A 22,855-nucleotide genomic window follows, 5' to 3' on the forward strand; every position below is an offset into this window, starting at 1 on the left:
AGACTGGGCTGACCCACACCGTCTTTAATGGTTCCAGAGAGTTCTCTGGCTAAAGTCTGGTGCCTCTTCTTCAGGAATGTTGTTGAGCTCACCCAAAGTGATATTTCCATTGTGCTTAATATTTTTCTGCTTCGCTCTGTCTCTGGGTGGTTCCTTTGGGGCTTTGATCATCAGGACAGAGGCAGAAGGTACCCCCTCCTCTGGCTGTGTCTGTTCTGTATGGTCAGTTTCACCAAAATCCTTAGGCCCTTGCAGTTGCCATTGTCTTGGTGGTGCCATCACCAGCCTTATTTGCAGATAGTCCAGGGGGCCAATCAAGGGGGCCAGGGCAGACATTCTCCATCAGTGAACTTCAGATACATGACTTTGATCTCACTGGAGTCAAACTTGGGTGGTGGCAGAGGTGGCTCGTGCTGGTTGAACGTGGCTATGGGTTGACAGAAGGAAGATGCACTTTGGCCTCCTCCAAGCTGAAAGCCAAAAGCTCTAAAATAACTTTTGAATGAAAAGTAAATGAACAAATGAATCCCAGGAAACATCCTTCTGTCCAAATGATCAGCACATTCTCTCCCTCTAAGCAAAGTGACAAGGAAATTCACATGGTGGCCCAGTGGTCCTGGTTGCCTGGTCTTATAGCTCCTTTATATCAGTAGGTGCTTCTTGGATACCTGCAGCTGGGGAAGAGATCATGGAAAGTCTCAGTCTGTCCATCAAATGTCTCCTTTGCTCCGAGCCTATTGGAATTAGTTGCAAGCCCCTCCTCCAATTACAGGAGAGCAGGAAAGTATACTAATCCTATGGGTGCTGTGAAGGAGGGGAGACCAAGATACATGAACACCAGCCTTGCACACCCTGTTAAGGCTCCATCCCTTGAAAGGTGCCTGGGTGGTACTGCCAACATTTACTTCTGGTTTCCCTTTCTACAGCTGTCATGGCCAACCCAACCCCTGCTGGTGGGCTTGCCCTACAATCCAAGACAGAAAATAGGTAGCACGCACACCCTCACTCCTCTGCTTCCAGCCAGTGGCAGGCATTATTAATCAGTTACAGCATTCTGTTCCTCTGAACCAGATAAGGCCTCGGTATCCTTAATGCTCCACAGCCAATCAGTTGGGATTGGCATGCTAGACCGATCCTGGCTGTCATCTGGTTCTAAAGATTTCTTCCCTCCAACAAATTCCAGTGGCGTCTTGCCAATCAGGCAGCCATTCTGCCTTTCCCAGAGGCCCCTTCTGGTCAGTATGGGTTTCCCTGGCACAGGGCACTGTGTTCAAGTAGATTTCATAAGCATCAGTCCCATTCTGAACCCCAGCAACCTGGTGAAGTGGGCTTGGTGTCCCTCTTCAGATAGGGCAACTCAGACTCAGAGTGGTTGGGTGGCCTGCCACGGCCCCACGAGCACGAATGTGGCATCTGGCTTCCTGTGACGTGAGCCATCTCTGCCTGTACCCATGCATTCTAGTTTGCTAGCTGCTGGAATGCAATATGCCAGAAACAGAATGGCTTTTTGAAAGGGGAATTTAATAAGTTGCTAGTTTACAGTTTTAAGACCAAGAAAATGTTGCAATTAAAACAAGTCTATAGAAATGTCCAATCAAAGGCATCCAGGGAAAGATACCTTGGTTCAAGAAGGCCGATGAAGTTCAGGGTTTCTTAAGTGAGAAGGCACATGGCAAACACAGTCAGGGCTTCTCTCTCAGCTGGAAGGACACATGGTAAACATGGTGTCATCTGCTTGCTTTCTCTCCTGGCTTCCTGTTTCATAAAGCTCCCTAGGAGGTGTTTTCCTTCTTCATCTACAAAGGTCACTGGCTGTTTTTCTCTGCTTTTCGTGGTTATGTTGTTCTGCTCTGCTCTCTCTGAATCTCCTTCGTTCTCCAAAATGTTTCCTCTTTTATAGAACTTCAGAAACTAATCAAGACCCACCCAAATGGGTGGAGACACGCCTCCAGCTAATCCAGTTTAACAACCACTCTTGATTAAATCACATCTCCAAGGAGATGATCTAATTACAGTTTCAAACATACAATACTGAATAGGGATTAGAAGAAATGGCTGCCTTTACAAAATGGGATTAGGATTAAAGCATGGCTTTTCTAGGATACATACATCATTTCAAACCGGCACACTGAGGTGCAGACATTCAGTCTCTCAGCCCTTGCTGGTGGTTGGCTCAGGAGTGGGCCCATGACCTGACTATGGCGCTGAAACTAGAAGTCCAGCCTCTAGAAAAAGTTTCTTGATCCCATGAAGGTCTCTCATTCCTCTGGATGAAGCACTGTCTGGCTGGACACCTGGAATGCCGGAGCCTTGTGGACCCCGGGCAGGGATGAAACCAGCAGCAAAGGGCAGTACCGGAGTCTGGGAAGATGTCCATGTGTCTCTGTGTTAGGTGGCACCAAAGCCTTGCCCATCTCTAGACCCTCTGCCTCTCAAGGACATCATTTCCTTCCTGTTTAACCCAGTTTGAGTTCGAGTCTTGAATACTGGTACCCTAACGCATTTTAATGGACAGGTAGTTGATGTTTCTCCTTGGTCTGCCTCTGTCTTATCTTGTACTTTAACTGCTACGTACCCCTGACGTCATGACTAGGTGTGCTTTCCTGAGAGCTTTCCTGAGAGCTGATCCTCTCCTGCTTCACACCTGCACGTGTTCAAAGCAGACCAAGCCTGGCATTTGTTTAATACCTAATAACCCTCAGAATGAGTGTGTACAGATTCTGAAGATGGGGGCCAATTTGGCATGAACACATTGAAACTCTACTTGTCATGTTCCCTCAGTGAAGAGTCTTTTGGCTGCAAGTAACAGGAACCTCAATTTTTGTTATACATTAGAGGAAGTCCTGGAAATGTCAGGACTCTGGCTCCATTTCGCTGATTCTTTCATTTCATCCCTTTTATGTCTGGCTTTGGCCTCAGGTTGGTGTTGCCTCAGGGTCACAAGATGGCTGCCAGTGGCAGCTGTGGCTGCAAGCTTCCTTTTTGTCTGCAGGTAGAACTCAAAGGGAGAGAACCTTGCTCTCAACTATGGAATAAAAGCCCTCCTCTTCAGCTGACTGGGCCAGGGTGGGCATGCCCTGTCCGAGGACTGTAGTCATAGCCAGATGTGGTGGACCATTCCAGACTATTCACCCCAGGGCTACTGAATTTGCTTCTCCGGGAGGGGTATGCCCTCGTGCCCCGAGACTGGAGCCTTGGCCACGTGCCTGGCTTTGGCCAACGGGAGGTGAGCAGAGGTGGCCAGCACACACATGAGCAGCGACTTGAAGAGCCACTGCTTGGTTCAGCCTTTTCCTCCTCCCGCTGCCCAAGAATGGCATATCCTACCCAGGGCCTGCTCCCTCAGGCTGAGTCCTGGCTAATGGCACATGGAGGAGACCCTCAGCAGGCATTAAAGGAGAAACAGACCAGACTGGGGGTTTGTGGGCACGACCTAGTGAGGGAAGCCTGAGAAACCAGGGGCAGGGAGCTGGTTCCTGTGCCAGGGAGATGGGCTTCCCTGGGTTGCATTACTAGGGCAGGGATGGGGTCAGTTTTTCTTGAGTTGTTTTGGGTTTTTGTATGAGGAGAGATGAGTGACTGAGAAATATTGGGATCCCATAAATTAGGAGGAAGAAGGAATATGTGCTGGGAAGACAACCAGTGGTGCCCCCTAGGAGCTGAAAGGCAGAACCTTCCTATTTCAATAATGGAGAATGCATCCATTTCTATTTTTTATTTTATTTTATTTTTATTTTTCTTGCATCCATTTCTATTGCTGCACAGTAAGCCACTCCTAGACTTAGTGGCTTAAAATAATTACTTTCTCGTGTTTCTGTGGGTTGGATGGACAGTTTTCACTTGGGTCCTTCATGTACTACCATCCCCTGGAGGGTCAGCTGGGCTGGGAGCCCAGCATGGGCTCACCCACACCGTGGCAGGTGGTGCTGACTGCCGGCTGGGATGCCGTGCTCTCCTCCATGCGGTCACTCTTTCTCTAGTTGGCTAGGCTTACTCCTTACATGAAGGTCCCTGAGAGTGAAGACAGAAGTGGTAAGGCCTCTTGAGGGCTGTGCTCTAGGAATCACATGATGTCACTTCTGCCACACGCTGTCAGTCAAAGTGAGTCATGAGGCCCACTCAGATTCCAGACGTGGAGAAATGGAGCCAACCCTGCCTTAGGTGGGAGGAGTAGCAGAGCCACATTGCAGAGGGGCATGGGTCAGGGATGTCCATGAAACAGTATACCACAGAGAATGTCTGTACTCTATGAGTTCCACATGTCCCACCAATTCTAAGAAGTCCATGGAAGGGTTGCATTTGAGGATTAGCCAAAGGACTTCATGCTGGTTGTCTGAAAGCCAGAAGCTTCCGGGAAACCTTCAGGGAAGCTCTCACTCTCTTGCAATGATTAAATGAACTAGTTCATGGGAAGCACTTAGAAAAGTGTCTGGCATGCAGTAAGCATGATCAATTTTAGTTCTTATCCTTTCAATAACGTTAAGATTCAAGCTGCATTTTGTCTCTATTTTACAGGTGAGAAGACAGAGACCTAGACTCCAAAGCTTCATATGAATGCACAGAGAGGCAGTGTATTAGTTAGGGTTCTCTAGAGAAACAGAATCAACAGGGAACACTCGCAAATATAAAATTTATAAAAGTGTCTCACGTGACTGCAGGAACGCAGAGTCCAAAATCCGCAGGGCAGACTGTGAAGCCGACGACTCCGATGGAGGGTCTGGATGAACTCCACAGGAGCAGCTCAAGAATGGAACCTGTTTCCTCTGAATCCTCCTTAAAAGGCTTCACGTGATTACATTAAGCATCACTCATTTCGGAAGACACTCCCCTTTGGCTGATTACAAATGGAATCAGCTGTGGATGCAGCTGATGTGATCATGATCTAATTCTATGAAATGTTCTCATTGCAACAGACAGGCCAGCACTTGCCCAATCATATAAACAGGTGCCACAACTTGGCCAAGTTGACACATGTCCCTGACCATGACAGGCAATACGGAGATGTTCGTCATGACATCATATTCCAATCCAGCTCTTGGAGATATTGCGTCAGGGCAGCCCAGAAACCAAAGGATGTATTAGGCAAAAAGTTAGACATGATTTTAATTAGGACTTATGAACAGGAGAGGATCTGCCATGATGGTGGCCCGCCATAGAAAGCGGAAGTCAATGCTCCGTAAGGGGGTGGGGCACAGGAATGCAAGGCCTCTTAAGGGTTTAGGACAAGGGTGTAAGAACAGAGTTTTGGCAGGGTCCCCTGACACAGGGGTTTGTGATCCACAGTGATCAAGGGAGGAGAGTTTTAATGCTTTGTTTTATGACACCATCCCTATATTCTTCCACCTCCCCTCCGCCCCCCCTGCCCAGGAGATTTGATGCTTTAATTTCTGTCCTGCTCATTGTAGGTGGCTCTGGGCAGTAATTTATTCTCAGAATGAGGAGGGGCTTGGGCTCTGGGTCTCCACACATCACTGAAAGCTTAAAATGGAAACAGTGCCAACATTCATCAATCGGGGCAGTTCGGTAAACCCCGCATGCCCAGCCAGGGAGTGCTTTGTATTGGTCTCGAGACATAAGGTGACCCTGTATGTAGTGGCATAGGACCCTATGAAAAGAACATCTAAAAATGTTCCATTCCCCATAGGAAACAAAGCCCAATATGTCATAAAATCTAAGTCTGTGAGTGTATGACCTCTGGAAGTGTATCTGAAGCAAATGGAGGTGAGTTAAACAATAGGATCTATTTATAGGGCCCTTTCCATTTTTAGAGTTTATTTTATTGAGTTTTGAAATAGCGCATGCTCAAATAAAAAGTTCAAAGAGTATAGCAAAGTGTCAAGAAGGAAAAAAAACAACCTGGTATTCCGCCTCCAGAATTAGCCAGGCTGACCTTTGATACATATGTTTCAGGTCATCTTTCTGTATGACTGTGAGTGCATGTGTATATATGTATATATGTATCCATAAAGAGAAACACATATATAAATATTGAGAACTTGGCTGCTATAACAAAATGTCCTCAGATTATAGAGACTTAAAAAACAAAATTTATTTCTCTGTCACATTAAATCTGGATCCCATCCAGGTCTACAATCACCATGGTTTCTGGCTCCTCTATATTCATACTGTATTATTTTTCAACTGTAACAGCTGCTTCATGGTTCACAGCAACTGCTCCAGCTCCAGCCATCACATCTGCATTCCTACCCTCGGGAAGGGGGAAATGTGAAGTTGAGGATCTGCACCTTCCTTTTAAGTACACAACCCAGAAATTGCACACATTATTCTTGGTAACATATCCATTTTTCTGAATATTGTCACTTGGCCTCTCCTACCCACAAAGAAGCCTGGGAAATGTCTTTACTTTGGGCTGTCATGTACCCAGTTAAAAGTCAGAGGTGAGAGAACACTGGTCTGGACTGAGCTTTTAAAAGATTATAAAAGAGCAGCCCGTCTTTTCTCAGGCTTGCCCAGCAGCCAGCTGCACAACCAGCAATTTCCAAATGAAAGACAGGAGCCCTGGCAAGCCAACATTTGCTAACCATAGCCTTTCTCCTAGATTTTACCCCTTTAATTATTATGAGGATAAGGAAAATCCACTCCACTGCAAGACAAAATGTGTGACAAAACATGGAGCATGTGATGAATCTTCTCTGGCGAGTTGCAGCCACTTTGCTAGTCATTCTTAAAATGCTGTCTCCCATCTGTGTGTAAATCACATCCTGCATGCAAAAGCACTTAATTTCTCTTCCCTTCTCTTCACTCACAAAAGAATTTAGGTGGAGGTCATATAGGAGAGGCCACAGGGATGGATTGAAGTTTTCTAATTCAATTTTTAAGGTCAAGCCTGAAGACAATGAGTCAGAGGAGAAGCTTTATCTTTCTTTGGTTCAGTTCCCCATCTGATGCCAGTGCTTGCCCTATTCATATGCTTTGAGGTTCATGTTTCTAGCACAGAAAGACCATGTAATACAGAGCCTGGGTCTGAGTCACTCCCCAGCTGTGTGACCTCAGGCAAGTTACTTAACCTCTCTGTGCTTTAATTTCTTCATTTGCAAAATAGGGTTGGTAATTATAGAAAGGATTTTTAAGGTTTCTGTGAGAATTGAATAAGTAAAGCCTCAGGAAGATTTCCAGAGATGGGGAGGTGGCCCTTGGCAGGTGGCCACAGGAGTGCTCCCATGCCTCAGCGTTGGTCCCACCAGGAAGGTGGCAGTGGGAAGACTTTGTCCTTTTAAAGCCATAAAGCTGACACCAGCGGGGATGGACAGGGGAGACGCCCCCTTTCCATGCTTTCCACTCCTGCCAACCCCGGGAAATGTGTCGGCCCCGTGCCCACCCATTCTCTTTCAGGTTACTTTGTGGGTCTTTCCTCAAAGCAGTCTGGACTGACATCTATGCTTCTAGGTTCCTAGAGCCATCTTTCTCCAGGACAAATGTGAAGTCTGCTGCCTCAATGTTTATATCAATAGCTTATTGGAACGAGCCCCGGATTCGGCGCTGACTGGAGTCGACTTTGTGCTCACTTTGACCCTGGCTAGGTCATTTCCCCCCACCTGCGCGTTTCTTCCATAGCTGTCAGAGGGGCTAATGATGGGGCTGTTTGTAGCAGACAATGCACACAAATGCATTTTACAAACATAAGGGCCTGTTAGACCTAGAACGGGACCATCATTGTATCAGCTTTGTGTTGCTGTCGTTATCAAATCTCCACAAACTCAGAGGCTTAAAATAACTCAAATTTATTATCTCACAGTCTCACAGGTGAGATACAGGTCTCACTGGGCTAAAATCGAGGTGCCTGCAGGGCTGCGTGCTTTACTGGAGACTCTGGGGAAGAATCTGCTTTCAAGTTCATGCAAGTTGTTGGCAGAATCCAGTTTCTTGTGGTTGTAGGGCTGAGATTCCGGTCTCCTAGCTGGCTGGGGACCACCCTGAGATCCGAGAGGCCTCTCTGCAGTCACTGCATGTGGGTCCCTCCTGCATCTCAGAGCCAGCCAACAACGTATCAAATCATTCTCACACTTTGCAATCTCCCTGTTGTATCTCTCTTCCGCCCTCTTCCGTCGAAACCTTACTGCTTCTCTTTTATTAAGGGCTCCTGTGATTTCATTGGGCCTACATGCATAATCTCCCTGTCTTAAGGGCTGTAATTTTATTTACTTCTGCAAAATTGCTTTTGCCGTGCAATGTGTCACGTCACGGTTTCCGGGATTTAGCGTGTGGACACGTTTGGGGGCCATCCTGCCTTCCACAACCACTACTTCAATCTAATATTTGTCAGCCCTCCTCTGGGCGGTGCATTGTGCTGAGCCTTGGGGAGCACAGAGTGACAAATTCAGACTGAGGCCCTCCCTCCTGGAGCAGGGCCACTGCTAGCATAGCATTTGCAGGGCTGGGGGCACCCACGTGGAGGCTCACGTGCCTTATGGCTCAAGAGTTGAAGGCATAAGCAAGCCAGGTCTGTGGGCAGCCCTCATGCCCACCCTTCTCTGCATGGTTCACTCTGGGCAGGGCACAGGACTCCTGGCTGGGGGCTGACTCACCCAAGCTTAGGATGGGACTGACCCGATCAAGTTCCCCAGAGAGCCAGGGCAGGTGGTTCTCCCTGCCTCAGGCCTCTCTTTTCTGACTCTGGTTTCCAGGCAGTTCTAAAAGTCTCCCGGAGTATGCCCCTCCTCAGCAAAATGGCAGGAAGAAACACCTCCCAGGGACCCTGCTGTGGGTGATTTATTTGGGGTGGCCAGCTTGAAACCAGAGCAGCCCCTCTTTCTCCGCTTTCTTGTGGCAGAGGCTGGTCGGCACAACCAGACCCCCATACTCAGGTCCTTTCAGCTCCCATTCTCTGACCGGGATGGAGAGAGGGTGGTTCTCGCCTTTTCCTGTGAAGTTCTTTTGCTCAATCAGTCACTGACATCCTAAAGAACATTCTTAGGGAACCAAAAAGAAGAAACTGTGTGCTGGCGTGACTTCTAGCCCTTTGCACTGCGAGCCCAGGGCTGGCCTTGTGATGTTATTTCTCTCCAGGGTGGCTGCAGTGACTTCTGACCTTGCTTATATATGCTTTCGTCCCCTCCAGTGTCACCTACAACCATGTCCCCACTCCTTTATAAACTTGGCCTCCAAGGTTGCCCCCCCCCCGACCCCTGCTGCCCCCCCATCTCTGGGCTTCCTACCCGGGCCTCCGTTCAGGTGCTTAAATATACCCTGCACCCCCCTCCCCCCCCAAATCTCACCTGGCTTTTGCATGTGCAGTTCCTGTTTCCTGGGAGGCACCTCCCACCTTGCCTCACCTTCTCCCTCCTCCCCTCTCTTCAAATATCAGCCTGAGGGAGTCATCCTTGAAACTAAGAAACTAAGAATTAACAAATGATTATGACTACTGAGTCATTATATAGATGTTTTTTTTTCAATATGGTATAATACACAGAAGTTAAAACTGAAATTACTGAAATTCAACTAGTCTCAGCTCTGTTTACAGTTACTGTTGTGCCATTTTGAATCTATTATGTACCCCGGAAAAGCCATGTTTTAATCCTGGCCCAATCGTGTGGGACAGCTGTTTCTTTTAATCCTAATTCAATATTGTAGGGCAGAAACTTTTGGTTAGATCGTCTGCATGGAGATATGGCATGCCCAGTTGTAGGTGTGACCTTTGATTAGATGGAAATGTGACTCCACCCATTCCAGGTGGGTCTCAACAGTTTACTGGAATCCTTTAAAAGAGGAAACATTTTGGAGTGAATCAGAAATAACAGAGCCAACAGAGAGAGAGAGACAACAGAAACCTCAGAGCCCAGAGCTAGCATAGATGCCGACAGTTGGAGAACAGAGACACAGGTGTTTGGGTATGCTTGGAGCCAGCAGATGTCACCATGAGATGTTAAGCAAGCCAGAGCCTGGAGAGAGCCAAGGAAAGCCAAGAGATGAATGTCAGCCCTGGAGAAGCAAAGTGAGAAACCCCTACAGAAACAGAGGCTTTCCTTGAATTAAGGAATCTTTCTCTGGATGCCTTAGTTTGGACATTTTTATAGGTGTGGAACTGTAAAGTTCTAATTTACTAAGTTCCTCTTTTTAAAAGCCATTCCAGTTCCAGTATAGTGCATTCTGGCAGCTTTCAAACTAATATGTGGTTATTTTAACCTAGTCTCACCCCTGTGTATACTTATTGTTATAATAGTAACATCTCCATCCCCCTTGTTGAATCCACCCTGAACTCTTTAGACTCATGGCGATATATTTTGAGCTGATGGACCATCTGATCTCCTGCTTTGCATGTAGCATTAAACTCTCTCTTTGAAACTCCAGTAGCATAGACTGGTTGTTAGGTGCATCAGGCAGAGAACCCCAAATTTGTTTAGTATCCATTGGGCAACCCCAGAAGGGATAAATCTTCCTAAGAAGCTAGGATTCCTACACAGTCAGAAATCCTGGAGTCCCAGCAGAACAGGAAACTGTAACAATCAAGCCTTGCGGCCACTAGACTCTTTTAGTTTAGAGGCTCAGCAAACCAGGTTTTTCTCTGCTCTGCCAGCACTCCAGAACTGCAGCCCCTTACAAAGCTTCAAAGAGAGAAACAGTTTGTAGTTCCAAGTCTGATTGGGTGAGTGCGTCATCAAGGTAGAAGTGGTTTGGGAAGTTAGTCCCGTGGTTTGACTCCCCTGGATCTAGGATAGTGTAGTGCTTCAGATCCCCTGGAACTCAGTTAATCCAGTGGTTCGAGTCCCCTTGTTCTAGTTTGCAAGCTGCTAGACTGTGATATACCAGAAACACAATGACTTTAAACAAGGGGAATTTATTAAGTTTCAAGTTTACATGTTCTAAAGCTGGGAAAATGTCCAAATTGAAGCAGGCTACAGAAACAAAATCTAAGGCATCCAGGGAAAGATACCTTGGTTTAAGAAGGCTAGTGATGTTCAGGGCTTCTCTCTCAACTAGAAAAGCACATGGCAAACATGGTGTCATCTGCTAGCTTTCTCTCCTGGCTTCCTGTTTAATGAAGCTCCCAGGAGCATTTTCCTTCTTCATCTCCAAAGGTCTTTGGCTATGTGGGCTCTGCAGCTTTTTTCCAAAATGGTTCCCTTTTAAAAGGCTCCAGTAAGCAAAGCCACCAAATGGGTGGAGGCACATCTCCATGGAAACCATCTAATCAAGAGTTACTACCCATAGTTGGGTGGGCCACATCTCCATGGATGATAAAAAAGCTCCCACCCAGTAATACTGAATGAAGATCAGAAAACATGGCTTTTCTGGGGTACGCCACAGATTCAAACCAGCACACACCCTGACCTTAGTTAGTCCACAGTTCAAATTCCCTGGACCCCTAGGTCCTGGGTCCCACTTCCAAGACAATCCCTCCTGAGGCCAGGACTCATACACCTTTCTGTTTTTTGGGTACCATTCTCTATGGGGTTTGAGGCCCTGTGTTTGTCTGATGAGTATATTCCCGGCAAAAAAGTAATCTAACAATTAATTGGTATTTAATGAAATTAAGTATGCTTGTTTGTTAACGTATGTTACTTAGGCATAGTAACTGTTTAATGCCTGTTTAATTTTTAATTGTTGTGTTCGATCTAGTCAATTGGTATAATAATTTGAAAGTGTTAAGTGTCTGTTTAATATATAGTAAGTGTTAAGTGTCTGTTTAAATTTGCTAATTGGTGTGTCTGCATTTTTATTGTTCAAGTGTTCTAGTTGGTTATGGGTAATGAAAATTCTTTAAAATGGGAAATGCTAATTCTAATAGCATTCCTAAAGACAGCCCTTTGGTTTGTATTTTGAAAAATTGGAAAGATTTTAGTTATGGGCCTATGAAAAAAAATGGTTTATTTCTGTAACACAGTCTAGTTTCAACATGATTTAGAATCAGGAGAGAAATGGCCTGAGAATGGCTCTCTAGAAATGAAGACTACATTAAAGTTTAAGTGGCTCTGCAAGAGAGCAGAATTGGGATGAGATGATGTATGTTCAAACCTTAATTTGTCTCTCCCAGCAATCAGTGATGATGAGAAAATGCAGATTTTTACCTAGAAATATTAGTGGAGAAAAGAAAAATGTCCTCCCTAATTCAAATTTGGAGGATCTAATAGAACCTTTATTTAGTCCTTCATTGGCTCCACCTCTACCCTATAACAGAGGGGCCAAACAGCAGGAAGCTTTCTTACCTCCTCCTCCTCTGTGTCCCTCTTTATCAGGCATAAAAAACCCTGGGATAGAAATGGTCACCCCTTCCCATACTAACAGTGTACTAAATTCAGCCAGGATTGCTCTCTAAAACCAGCAGCAGAGCCATCAGCAAAACTTCTACCCCTCTGGCAAGTGCGTATAGGAGGAGAGAATGGGGAGGCCTGTGAGGATTTGTATGTGTGCACACCCCATTCTCCACATGAAATTTAGGTAACTGGAAAATACTGCCCCATTCTATAGAGGAGGCCCAAAGAAAAAAGAAAACTTAGCTCAATCTTGTAATAGATCGAGGTGTCACCTTGGCCAGGTGATGGTCTGCAGTTGTTCTGTGGCTATAGATTTACATCATCAGAATGTGAAATTCATCTTTGGCTGATCACATCTGCAGTCAGCTAAGGGGAGAGACTTCTGCAATGAGTGAGGCTTAAAAAGAGAGGTCAGAAAAGAGAGAGGGAACTCAGCACAGCCCAGCACAATGCAGCTCAGAGCTCAGAGGTGGCTGAGACCCAGACATTTGGAGATGAAGAAAGGATCGGCCCCAGGGAAAGCCTTCTGAACCCAGAAGCCAGGAGAGAATCCCAGCAGGCATCACTGTGTGCCTTCCAAATTAGTACATGTGCAACCAAATAAATCCCCTTTATAAAAGCCAATCCAGGTGCATGGGTGGTTCAGTGGTAGAATGCTCAGCTTCTATGTGGGAGACCCAGGTTAGATTTCTGGACCACGTGCGCGCGCACACACACACACACACACAGAGAGAGAGAGAGAGAGAGAGAGAGAGAGAAAAGCCAGTCCATCTCAGGTGTATTACATTCTGGCAGCCTTAGCAAACTTTGGTACCAGAGAAGTGGGGTGCTACTGCATTTGCAAATACCAAACATGCTGGAATGGCTTTTTCAATAGATAAGGGGAGGATTCTGGAAGAATTGTGAAGAACTTGATAGAGAAAGCCTATATTGCTTTGAAGAGACTGTTGGTAGAAACATGGACTCTAAAGATACTTCCACTGAAGCCTTAGAGAAATTGGTAACAGGGCAGATTGGATGGAGGGCGACCCTTGTTTTGGAGTGGCAGAAACTTTGGCAAAACTGGTTCCTGCTGTTTTTTGGAAGGGAGAATTTGAATGTGATGATCTAGGATACTTACTTGGCTGGGGAGATTTCCAAACTGAGTGTGAAGGTGCAGCCTGCTTTCTCCTAAAAGCGTACAGCAAAATGCAACAAAAGTGGGATAAACTGAGGACTGAACTTTCGGTCAGTTTCTGCAAAGAGACCAGATGCTGACGGTCTGGAAAATTCTGGGTTTCCAGAAAATGAGACCCCAGAGAATAGTGCCTGGTGTGAGAATTTAAACAAACAGGAAGCCAGTCAGCCATTACAGGACAAGTGAGGATTGGAGATGGAGTTATCCAGAAATGATTTGTGGAAGGTCCCGTTGTCTCACGCCTTTGATTCCTGTACGCTGCATACCAAGTCAACAATTTTTTTTGCCAAACTGGGTAAATGGAACCACTGCCAATGTACACTAAAAGGGACAGGACAGGGACAGATTGAAGAAAGAATGGCCTCAGAGGCAGAACCATGGAAGCTAAGATCTGAAACCTTGGGCTGGGAGAGTGGACCCACCTGTGAGTGTGGAGGGGGTGAGTTTGTCCTGGAGGCAGAGGGTGGGCCTTCTGCCTTGATGTTCAGGGAAAGTTCTGGTGCCCCAGAGAGGGAAGAGATTCTGGGTGCCACCCAGATGCTTGAGGAAGGTGGGACTGAGACAAAGGTGGTCTCCTCAATGTTCCCCAATGTTGCAACCCTTACCCCAGCACTTGGAGAGAACAGGGCCACTGCATAGGCTGCCGCATGCTAAAGCCCAAAGGGTGAATGCCTCTCAGACTTTGAAATGAAATGGAGTTGGCCTGCAGCTGTTCAGAATTGTTTAGGTCCAGTGGCCCCTGTTTTCCTTCCAGCTTTTCCTTATGGCAATGGAATGGTTTATCCCGACTGTTCCTTTTTTGTATATTGGAAGCAGATAATTTGCTCTACTTTCACAGGTCCACAGCCAGAGGAGAATTTTTCTTTATGACAGACCATGCCTGTAACTAACTTTGATGAGGTTGTGTACCATTTTTGAGTTGGTTTGTACTTGTATTGTTACTGAAATGATTTAAGGCTTTTGTGATGTTGTGATGAAATGCATGTATTTTGTATATGGAAAGATTCAGTGCATTGCACGCAGGACAGATGAGTATCGTTCGGCAAAAAAAAAAAATATGCTTGTTACTGTTTTCTGTTTAGAGACTAAATATGGTTTAAGGTGATGTGAATAGTTACTAAGATGACAAGAGGTGGACGTGCACTAGTTAGGTCCAGGTGTCCACTTGGCTGGGTGATGGTGCCCAGTTGTTCTGTTGCTGTGGATTTACATAATCAGAATGTGAAATGCATCTTTGGCTGATTACATCTTTGGTCAGCTAAGGGAAGTGCCTTCTGCAATGAGTGAGGCTTAAAAGGGGAGGAGAAAAGAGAGGGAGAAGCAGCTCAGAGCTCAGAGCCAGCTCAGAACCAGATATTTGGAGATGCAGAGAGGCACTACCCTGGGAAAACCATTTGAACCCAGAAGCTGGGAGAGAATCCCAGCAGACACTGTCGTGTGCCTTTCCAAATAAGTAAATTTGTAGCTAAATAGATCCCCTTTATAAAAGTGAATCCATTTCATGTGTATTGCATTCCAGCAGCCTTAATAAGCTAAAACAAACCTATAACCCAAATTGGGCTAATATTTAAACATACCAGAAAAAGATGAAAAAGTAAGGTTCAAATTAGTGAGTTTCATATTTCTATGCTTCTGGGTTTTTTTTTTTTGCATGTGTCTAGCTTTCTGTGTCTCTGCAATATTTTTCTACCTCTGCAGGGTAATACCAAATTGGCAAACAACATTTCTTAAAACAGCTCTATTCAAATCCCTTGAGGATAAATAAGCATATATATAATATATATTAATAATAAATATACTCTCTATATTTATATATAATAAATATATTATATTATATGTCATATATATAATATAATAAACATCAAAGAGAAGAAAGAAGAAGCTCTTTAGGCACCAGGGTTCAAAGACTTAGCACCCATAATCACTGTAAACAAACCTGAACAAGAGAAGAAACCACCCACTAGGATTTCCTTATAGCAGCAGAGGGCTGCCTCAAAAATGGAAAGACTTTTCCAATTGTCCAGGTCACAGCTTTAGGTTAAATAGATTTAATAATTGGAAACAATTAAAAGAAGAATTTAGGAACTCTCATGAATACTAAGGGGTCTTAAATCCCACCAGCCTCATTTAAAACTTATAAAACCAGGCCTCATTCTTTCTGTCTCACCTGTCTCTGCCCTAGGGCCTAACCAGTTAAGGCAGCTGTGGGGAAAGGGTTGGGTGCAAAAAGGTGGGGGAGGGTGGGCTTGGTTTAGAATTCTTTCTACTGGGCCTGGGCATTAGAAATCATAGGAACAAAAGAAATGTTGTGGAATGGGCCATGTTTGCTCTGAGAGAATTCCCCAATTAAAAATTTTTTTCCAGTAATCCCTTTGCAGTGGTAATCACAACAAACAAATCATTATTAAAATATAAATAGCCTTGGGATAGAGGTAATTGAATAAGATATAATTGGTAAATTTCAGTAAGTAAGAGAAAATGTTCTTGAGAGCTATGGAAAAGTTTTCCTGGATTAATGCTTGAAACAAATTAAACAACTGTTGTATATTTTCCAGAGTTTGACACTTTTGAGGTTGTTTATAGTTTCAGGATATTATGAAAAGAAAGAGTTTTTAAATTTCCAATAGAAAAAGGAGCATTATATTTATTAATGATTAAGATGGTGAAAGATTTAAGTCTGTGTTTAATGAAATAAAATATTAGGTTGACAAACTATTTAAAAATAATTATGCTGTGTAAGAGGTTTAAAGACAGAATCAAAGCTCTTTTTGGTAATTTCAGGTATGTGGGTATGTAAAGTATACGGGATGAGCTTTGTGAAGGAAAAGTGTAGTTTTGTCCTCAAAAATGTGTATGACAAAGCCTGGGTGAATGTGGAAAATTATGCAAGTTTGTGGAACTGAATTTTGTTTGTCATAGTCAATGTTGACGGAAATTTGATAAGCTTGTCTAAGGGAGTGCAGTTTTTTTTTTTTTAACTTTTTTTTTTTCTTTTTACATGGGCAGGCACCGGGAATCAAACCCAGGTCCTCTGGCATGGCAGGCAAGCATTCTTGCCTGCTGAGCCACCGTGGCCTGCCCTAAACTTTTTTTTAATTGTATGATACAGATAGAAAGCAAAGAAAGAAAAAAACAGTAATTTTCAGAGCACTCTTCAATAAGTAGTTACAGGACAGATCCCAGAGTTTGTCATGGGCTACAATACAGTCCTCTCATATTTTTTCTTCTAGCTGCTCCAGAATATAGGTGGCTAGAAGGTATAAATATTTTTTTATCATCACAGACGACTTTTTTTTTCCTTTTTCTTTGTGAAAAATAACATATGTACAAAAAAAGCAATAAATTTCAAAGCATAGCACAACAATTAGTTGTAGAACAGATTTCAGAGTTTGGTATGGGTTACAATTCCTCAATTTTAGGTTTTAACTTCTAGCTGCTCTAAGATACTGGAGACTAAAAGAAATATCAATTTCATGATTCAACAATCATACTCATTTGTTAAAATGTTACCAGACAAAGGCCATGGATTCTTCTGCCCAACATACTCAATAACCAATTCCTGAGATACCGGGGTTTCAGAGAGAGAAAGAGTTTATTACTACATGTGTAATAGGAGAGCAGACAGCTAAATAGTCCAAAATCTATCTCCCTGAACTGCAGTAATTTGGGTAGTTTTATTAGAGAAAAGGTGGGCAGGGTTTAATATAATGAGTGCAGTGGTCCTAGATGATGTAACTACAGGTGATCTAATTACCCGAGCATTCACAGATTGATGGCATGCTTAGTCACCGAATGTATGAAAGAAAATGGCGGAATGGGAGCTAGGTGACAGAGGTTAAAGTATAGGTATTTCCCTGTCTACTCCAATATTCCAGAAAGCAAAAAGGAATATTTTTATAGTGATTCACTAATCAAAATAATCTCTTAAATCCTGATTTCTTGGTTACAAAACCTTACTTTCTAAAAAAAAATTAATGAAAACAAAAACAAAACCCTACCTTCTCTGTATAACTCCACCATCACCTTTGATCTTTCTATCCCATTCTTTAGGGGTATTTGGGCTATGGCCATTGTAACTCTTTCATGTTGGAAGGGGCCATCGGTAATATGGGGTAGGGAGATGGAAGTAGCTGATGTTTTGGAGAGGCTGGGCCCTCTAGGTTTCAGGACTTATCTGGTCCAGGGACCCATCTGGAGGTTGTAGGTTTCTGGAAAGTTACCCTAGTGCATGGAACCTTTGTAGAATCTTATATAATGCCCTAGGTGTTCTTTAGGATTGACTGGAATGGTTTTGGTTGGGGTTTGGCTAGTTATGATAGGTAGGAATGTCTAGCTGAAACTTGTGTAAAGAGTGACCTCCAGACTAGCCTCTTTACTCTATTTGACCTCTCTCAGCCACTGATGCTTTATTAGTTATAGGGAGTGTAGTTTTGTAAATGCCTAGTTTTAATGTGTAAGGTAAGACTTGAATGTATATAGAAAGTTGCAGAAAGTTTGGAAGTTAGTTCTATTTGTTGTAGTCAATGCTGACCCCAAATTTATAGGCTTGTTTATAGTTTTTATAACAGCTCTCTGTGCCAAACTGTGTAGTCATACAAAACTGGAGTTTAGTTTTCTCTCTGTTAGAATAATGCAAATTGTTGGTCTGCTTTTAATGAGAGGTTATAAAAAGGTTTTCTTAACCATCTGAGCATTTTGTCTAGGAGACAAAGATTCTATGTCACATCAGAACAGTATCCTTGTTGATGTTTATGTTGACCTTATACTTAATTTTAGAAGACATTTTATTCTCAATTTGGTGAAATAAGGAACCAAATATTGTTTCACAGTAATCCATTTTCCTGTTCAGCACAGTGTTCAAACCTGGCAACTTTTGACATTTACCCCACCAAAATCGAACACTAAAGGATGTCTTTTATTTCAAATGGTTGCAAAGGATTTGTTCTTTTATCCTGTAATGGTGAGGTGATATTACATAGGAAGTGTGTGGGAGGTATTACAATAAGTCGAAGAGATTTCCTATCCTTCTGTTACCTAAATTTGTACGTGTGAAATTCATGTATTTAGAGGTTGCATAAAATTCCTAAAGATTGACCGTGTTCTCATGATCTATGTTATATCCTGATACTGATACAGATCATGGAAACAACCAAATTTACTTGTCAGTTACACTACCTAGCTCTAATGCTTCTCTGAAAGTGTGGTCAACAAGAAGGGACTTTAAAAGAGAAGCAAGGTGAGTATATACATTGTGTTCTAGCTGTTAATTAACATAACCCTGGTAAATTTGTAAAGGTGAAATAGAAAATTTCTGCTATGATTTGTAGTTGATGACTCCATGTACGTCAATTGTCAAGTATTTTTATTTCTGGAAATACTTCATATAGAAAGCTCTTATAGCAGTCACACTTATTCCTGAGCTCTAACTGTTATTTCTAAATTCTGAGATGCTTTTCTTTTTGTGTATGACCTGGTAGATCCCTGGAACTTTGGTAAACTGTGTGATACCTGAGACTATACTGAAAAAAACAACACTATCCCATACAGCAACTGTTAAAGAATCTGAAAAAGATTAGACTTCAGTTAGGGATGTAAATGAGGCTGGTCCAGTTAGGATTAAAATAAACAAGGAAACAGGGTAGAAGATGATAGTCTCTGTATTTTAAATTTTTAATTTCTGCGTGAGACCAGAGGAGAGATTTATTTTGTCTAAAATTTAGATTTTCTGTGGCACACTAATTTAATCTGACTGGACAATTTAGACAACCTACTTCAACTTTATGTGGCATGGAATTAGAAAAGGGAATGAGATCTTAGTATCCTGTACAAGTTGATGAAATATCCTGATGTATTTCAGAGCGTTTGGAGCATAAAATGAAAAAGTGTTTTCAGGGTCCCTTGAAGGACTGGGGAAAGAAAGCATTCAACTATTAAACTTCCCTATTGGGGAATTCAAGCAATAGAGGCACCTAATTTACTCTAAAATATATGAGCCCTGGGACTTCCGGAGAAGATGGCGGCTTAGTAAGACGCGCGGGTCTTAGTTCCTCCTCCAGAAAAGCAACTAAAGAAACAGAAACAATATGAAACAGCTCCCGGAGTCACGACAGAGACCAAAAAGACAGCATACCCCAATCTGGAACAGCTGAACGGGCAGGGAGAATCTGCTGCGGTGAGATACCCGAGGGGCGTGCGTTTTCCCGGCTGTGGCGGCTGGCGACTGGGGTCCCCTCCACGCACGTGGCTCCCCGGTCTGACTGGGAACGTTGGATAGCGGGGCCCTCCCATCACGCTTGGCGTTTCGGGCCAGCTGGGCAATTAGGACCGGCACTCTCCCATGCCGCGGCGGCCAGCGACCCCCGCCTCCACGCGGGTTTCCCGTGGTTTCCCGGGCCGACTGCCATGCAGACAGACGAGCACCACGAGCGCCACCTACTGGGCAGGAAAAGAAAAACAGAGCCCAGAGATTTCACAGAAAAACCTTTCAACCAGCTGGGTCCCACACCCAGGGAAATCTGATCAAATGCCCAGACACCAGCAGAAAATAGTGGATGACGCTCGGAAAATTGAAGATATGGCCCAGTCAAAGGAACAAACCAATAGTTCAAATGAGATACAGGAGCTGAGACAACTAATGCTGAATATACGAACAGAAATGGAAAAACTGTTCAAAAACCAAATCAATAAATTGAGGGAGGACATGAAGAAGACATGGGCTGAACAAAAAGAAGAAATAGAAAATCTGAAAAAACAAATCACAGAACTTATGGGAGTGAAGGACAAAGAAGAAAAAATGGAAAAAACAATGGATACCTACAATGGTAGATCTAAAGAGACAGAAGCTACAAGTAGTGAACTGGAGGATGGAACATCTGAATTCCAAAAAGAAACAGAAACTATAGGGAAAAGAATGGAAAAACTTGAGCAGGGGATCAGGGAACTGAATGACAATATGAAGCGCACAAATATACGTGTTGTGGGTGTCCCAGAAGGAGAAGAGAAGGGAAAAAGAGGAGAAAAACTAATGGAAGAAATTATCACTGAAAATTTCCCAACTCTTATGAAAGACCTAAATTTGCATATCCAAGAAGTGCAGCGCACCCCAAAGAGAATAGACCCAAATAGGCGTTCTCCAAGACACTTACTAGTTAGAATGTCAGAGGTCAAAGAGAAAGAGAGGATCTTGAAAGCAGCAAGAGAAAAACAATCTGTCACATACAAGGGAAACCCAATAAGACTATGTGTAGATTTCTCAGCAGAAACCATGGAAGCTAGAAGACAGTGGGATGATATATTTAAATTACTAAAAGAGAAAAACTGCCAACCAAGACTCCTATATCCAGCAGAAGTGTCTTTCAAAAATGAAGGAGAAATTAAAACATTTATAGACAAAAAGTCACTGAGAGAATTTGTGACCAAGAGACCAGCTCTGCAAGAAATACTAAAGGGAGCACTAGAGTCAGATACGAAAAGACAGAAGAGAGAGGTATGGAGTAACGCGTAGAAAGAAGGAAAATCAGATATGATATATATAATACAAAAGCCAAAATGGTAGAGGAAAATATTATCCAAACAGTAATAACACTAAAAGTTAATGGACTGAATTTCCCAATCAAAAGACATAGAATGGCAGAATGGATTACGACCCAGCAATACCACTGCTAGGTATCTACTCAAAGGACTTAAGGGCAAAGACACAGACGGACATTTGCACACCAGTGTTTATAGCAGCATTATCTACAATTGCAAAGAGATGGAAACAGCCAAAATGTTCATCAACAGACGAGTGGCTAAACAAACTGTGGCGTATACCTATGATGGAATATTATGCAGCTTTAAGACAGACTAAACTTATGAAGCATGTAATAACATGGATGGACCTAGAGAACACTATGCTGAGTGAGTCTAGCCCAAAACCAAAGGACAAATACTGTAAGGTCCCACTGATGTGAACCGACATTCGAGAATCAACTTGGAATATATCATTGGTAACAGAGACCAGCAGGAGTTAGAAACAGGGTAAGATAATGGGTAATTGGAGCTGAAGGCATACAGACTGTGCAACAGGACTAGATACAAAAACTCAAAAATGGACAGCACAATAATACCTAAGTGTAATGTAACTAGGTTGGAACACTGAATGAAGCTGCACCTGAAATATGGTTTTTTGTTTGTTTGTGTGTTTGTATCTTTTGTTTTTGTTTTTTTTCTTTTTCCTTTTTATATGTATATATATTTTATTAGCATTATTATTTTAATTCTCTTCTCTATATTAACATTCTGTATCTTTTTCTGCTCGTTTGCTAGTTCTTTTCCTAAATCGATGCAAATGTACTAAGAAATGATGATCATACATCTATGTGATGATACTAAGAATTACTGAGTGCATTTGTAGAATGGAATGATTTCTAAATGTTGTGTTAATTTCTTTTCTTTTTTTTTGATTAATAAAAAAATTTAAAAAAAGATATCTCCCTACATTTTCCTCAAAAAAAAAAATAAAAATAAAATAAAATATATGAGCCCTGCCTAATGACATAATGTCTTAGAGTCACTCCCTGAACATCTGTGTTACCCAAATGTGGTCTCTCTCTCTAAGCCAAACTGCATATAAACTACTATCCTCCCCCCTACATGAAACATGACTCCCAGGGACAAATTTCCCTGATGCCATGGGATGAGCAATGGATTTGTGATCTAAAGGGGGAATAGAAAATTTCAATGGCTAAGAGAGTTCAAACAGAGTCAGGAAATCATTCTGGAGGTTACTCTTATGCAGGTCTCAGCCAGATACTGCCAACACTATCCTAAAAACCCTAAGGAACACCTGAGGGTTCTATCTAAAATCTATAAAAAGTTATTTCCTCAATGTAATAGTTATAAATCACCTCCTTCTACTCCTTTTATTTAAACCTGCAATTTTATTTACTTATGCCATGGTTAGGGACATATGTCAGCTTGGCCAAGTCGTGGTACCTGCTTATCTGATTGGGCAAGTGCTGGCCTGTCTGTTGCAATGAGATTTCATAGGATTGGGTCATGATCACGTCAGCTGCATCCACAGCTGATTCCATTTGTAATCAGCCAAAGGGGGGTGTCTTCTACAATTAGTGATGCTAAATCTAATCACAGACATCCTGTGACTCAGGTTACCCTCCTGCACAGGACACCCACCCACCCCTGCCCCTTTTCTTAGGGCATTTACTTTAGAAAACTTGTAATGGTAAAAACCTTCTTTTAAGGAGGACTCAGAGGAGACAGGTTCCATTCCTGCTTCGGCTGGTGAGCCTTTCCTGTGGAGTTCGTCCAGGCCATCCATCTGAGTCGTAGGTTTCGCAGCCTGCCCTGTGGATTTTGGACTCTGCATTCCTGCGGTCACGTGAGACACTTTTATAAATTTTATGTTTGCAAGTGTTCCCTGTTGATTCTGTTTCTCTAGAGAACCCTAACTAGTACAACTTATTAA

This window comes from Tamandua tetradactyla, chromosome 1 (assembly GCF_023851605.1).
Source record: "Tamandua tetradactyla isolate mTamTet1 chromosome 1, mTamTet1.pri, whole genome shotgun sequence".
In the NCBI taxonomy this organism is placed as follows: Eukaryota; Metazoa; Chordata; class Mammalia; order Pilosa; family Myrmecophagidae; genus Tamandua; species Tamandua tetradactyla.